Below are 4,189 nucleotides of genomic sequence, written 5' to 3'. Positions count from 1 at the left end.
ACCGATGGCTTCGTCTCTTTCTGCACATTCAATTGTCATTCATTTCTCTTTAACAAAAGGAAATGAAGAACAACAACAACCCTTTGCAACAACCCGAAACATATATATAGATCGAGCTTGATTCAAGCACTAGAGCTCAAATTTACAACGGGTTAGTTCACTGTTCTGTTCTTATAGAAAATTTAAGTTAATTGTTGTTTATTTCAGTGAAGATTTGTTTATCCCCTTTTGTTTAATCACTTGTTGTTTACTCTCGATAGTTATATATGCTAATTTTTCCTTCGTTTTTGAAGCATCAACACAAAAAGAAGATGAAGAGCAACATGTCTTCCTGCCTTCAACAACCCCACCACATATATCAACATCGTGCTTCATTCAAACACCTCAGCTGCAATTTCCAACGGGTACTGTGCTTACTTCACTGGTCCTCTTATTAATTTTAAGTTTTTTTTGTTCATTGCAGTGAAATTGACCTGTTTATGCCCTTTTTAATTCAATATTATTTTACTCTCGTCAGCTATTAGTGCTAATTTTTCATTATCTTTATTCCCTCCATGTATATGCAGTTATTTGTGTGTTTGCTGTGTGCTGCTGATTGTTACCGACTAAACGTAATTAGGGCACAATTAATTTTAGTTGCTAAAGTAGAACATCCCCTGCTTTCTATGTTAAAATCGTATTAGTTGTGGCATTCTGCAGATTGCTAACAAGTTAATAAATGTATATATATATATATATATATAGAACATCCTCTACTTGCTATGTTAAACTGGTATTGTGTGCTACTGATTGCCAACAACTACAAACATAGTAACTTAAACAAATAATTTCAGTTGCTAATTAGAACATTCCCTGCTAATTGATGACAAATAGTTATAGGTTTATGCCACAGTGGGTAGGTTTTTATGTTCTTTCCCCTGTCAAGTTTCTTAGTTCGCACTTCACATCATGCAATCTTTTTTGAACTAGTTCCTTAGTTTCTTTTTTTCATCCCTTATCAGCATTAAAGCTTTATTCTTCTATATTGAATGGTGTTTTCTTTCTTGCATTGTCAACCAAGTTGCTATAGATAATTTCTTTATTTATGTTTTCATTCCTTGTCAACATTCAACCTTTTGTTATTCTTTGGTTAACCTTTTGCTGCAAATGTAATTTCCTGTTCTGTTACTATTGTATTATGGCCTTATCAGCATTCAATCTCTTGTTCATTTGGTTAATTGTTTGTTTAATTTTTCATTGCATTGTTAACCATAAGCAATGGATGGGTCTGACACACATGATAAAGCTTCTTGGAGCAAGGCAATGTTGCACACGTTTTGCGACATTGCATTACAGCTATTGAGAGAGGCATGAGACCAAACACACATTTTGACAAAGCTGGCTGGAAATTTGTCGTACAGTCATTCAAAGATCAAACAGGTTTTTCCTTATCAAAATCTCAGCTTAAAAACAAATGGGATGGGATTAAAAAGGACTGGAGGGTATGGAAAAAATTAATAACTGAAATTGGAGTTGGTTGGTCTACTGAACTTGGGACCATCTCAGCAACTGATGAATGGTGGCAATAAAAAATTCAGGTTAGTTTGCTGATTTGTAATAGCCTCATAATTTTTTTGTCATGTTGTATTATTTATTCATCTACTATCATTCCTAATTACATCTAGCTGTCATTGCACAATAAATGAGAGGAGCAAAGAAGTTTAGGCATGTCGGCATAGAGCCCTCGTTGTGTGCTAAGTACGATATCATGTTTACTAACATAGTGGCCACGAGAGAATATGCTTGGACTCCCTCACAAGGACTCTTATCAGATGAAGATAATGTGGCTGCCGGAATGAGGAATACAACCAGTGAGGATACTAATATGGAAGAAGGAAGTGGCGACTCTGAAAAGGATGCAATCCCTGATTTCACACGTGATGTTAGCAATATGGTTGGTGGAAGCAATGTCGCACACAGTTGCAGCAACCCCAGCAGTTAAAAAAGAAAGGGTGCACATCAGACTACACCTCAATTGTGAAAAAAGAAAAGGGGAACTGGAATGGGAGCAGTACTAGTTGCATGTATGGATAAACTTGTTGAGACTGTCTCCATGCCTAGAGGGATCACAGCTCCTTGTAGAGATAAAAAAGGTTGTAGCATTGAAGAGGTAATGGAAGAACTGCACTATATTGATGGAGTTGCCTTTGGTAGTGCATTGCATACCTTTGCAACTAAATTCTTCTGTGCGAGGAGCAAGAGAGAGATGTGGGCTGCAATGGGTTGTATTGACAGAAAAATATCATGGCTGAAAATAATGTTTGACCAACACAGACAAACTTAGATGGACAAGGTCAGTTTTTAGCTTTTTACCTTATTCATGTCTTTGCATTTATGTTGAATTATGTAGACAAGTAAAATATTTATTTGTCTGAAATATTTTCCACTGGTTTTGCAGACTTCCTATGCTGCAATTGTTGCTGGAATTAGAAGGAGTTGCCCATGTTTTGGTGTATTTCTGTAGCTAAGTTTTTGGAACACCACTACCATGTATGTTTTGCTATATATGTATGACTGAATAATGTTGTTGGGTTGGAATTTCATGGATGTTAATTTCTGAATTGTAGACCTTAAATATGTGGATGCTTAACTTTGAATGTTATGTTTAGCTTGTTAAAGTACTCCTTTTCAGTTCGGTTACTTGAAGTTGAATGGTTGGTGATAATAATTTATGAAACCGAGACTACTGCTTGTTGGTATTATATTTTGAATGTTTGGTTAGCTGCTCTTGAATGGAAGGTTGAGGTTGCTAATTTTGAAATTTTCAGTTGGTGTATGCCACATTTTAATGTTTGGTAACTTGCTCTTGAATGGTAGCTTTTGAAAGTTAGGTAACAGTTTTTGAAATATTACATCAATTCTTAAGTATTTGTATATAAATAGCAGTAAGTATGGGAAGTTATTCACTTGTATATTGTCAATTTCTGGGTAGAAACCGAATGTGTTAGTACCTGCAATCAAGAGTGGTTATTTCTAATTGTTGGTGTTGATGATTGCTGCTATTTATACATCTGTAGTAGGTAAGTTCCATTTAATTCATTAGGTTGCAGCCGATTGGTTGATGTCATGACATTAATTAAAAGTCAGGTTAGTTTCTTAGGTTTTTAAATGTTTGTTTATGGTGTTCATTGGGATAGTGAAGGGTAGAAAATTGTCAGCTTTGTTAGACCTCTGTCATTGTATATTCTGCTACATAGTTATTATTGTGTTGTCCAAATTTCTGAAGCAGTATTCCATAAGTAACCGATTTGAATATTGGGGGAAGGTGGCAAACATGTTGTTTATTTATTGACTCAAAGAATAAAACCAATGATAATATTATTGCTCCACGCACATATCAGTTTTGGTAATGAAATTTTCAATGTTGTATGGTACAGTTGACATTATATTTAGCACAAGAAATGAATTATTGGAAGCAGGAAATGAAAAGGAAAAACAATTTGTGTGTGAATTGTTTATTGTTTCTGGAATTGGATTTTTTTGATCTCTTGAAATTCTATTTTTTAGGTTGTTTATAGCAAGTGGAATTAGAAATTTTGATTAGAGATAATAGGCATTTTGGAAAAAGAAATTCAATTTCACTTTCAAAGGAGGTAAAGGACTAAATTGTAAATAAATATAGCTTTATAAAATTTACATGCCGAGCAAAATTTCATTATACATGGAGAAATTGAACAATAACACTTATTTCAGTTTGCATTATCCATTTGTGTTCTTTTGTAACAAGTCATACAATTTTCAATTATTCACAAAAAAATTTATATGGCATGATAGATATGGATTCGCACTGGTTTTCAACACTTTTTGACGGGGATTATGATGACGTAATGAATAACGTTGCTGATTACGTTAATTATGGTAATTCTTCTGTAAACGATGGAGATTGCAGTGATAATAACAATTCTGATACTGACGACGACGACGATTCAGATGAAGAAGGTGAGTTGTTTTGGGAAAGGGAGTTTGATGATCAGAAATTGATTTTATGCACGGCAGGTGCCATAGCTTTATATTATAATACTTATATATATAAGGAGCCGTGTATGGATTCGTACAACACTAGAATGCAATGGTTGACAGAAATACTACATGGACATTGGACGCGCTGTGTAAACATGTTTAGGATGGATGCGACGACATTTCAGACTCT

The 4,189-nt window shown here is 34.5% G+C and overlaps 1 pseudogene; it reads left to right on the top strand.

Moving 5' to 3' along the window:
- The first annotated feature begins 1,257 nt into the window (after positions 1 to 1,257).
- On the top strand, positions 1,258 to 2,442 carry LOC127904944 (L10-interacting MYB domain-containing protein-like; annotated as a pseudogene).
- Positions 2,443 to 4,189: the final 1,747 nt, after the last annotated feature.

This window comes from Populus trichocarpa, chromosome 2, assembly GCF_000002775.5.
Source record: "Populus trichocarpa isolate Nisqually-1 chromosome 2, P.trichocarpa_v4.1, whole genome shotgun sequence".
In the NCBI taxonomy this organism is placed as follows: Eukaryota; Viridiplantae; Streptophyta; class Magnoliopsida; order Malpighiales; family Salicaceae; genus Populus; species Populus trichocarpa.
Note: the sequence above shows the minus strand (reverse complement) of the source record. Positions and strands in the feature narration are given on the sequence as shown.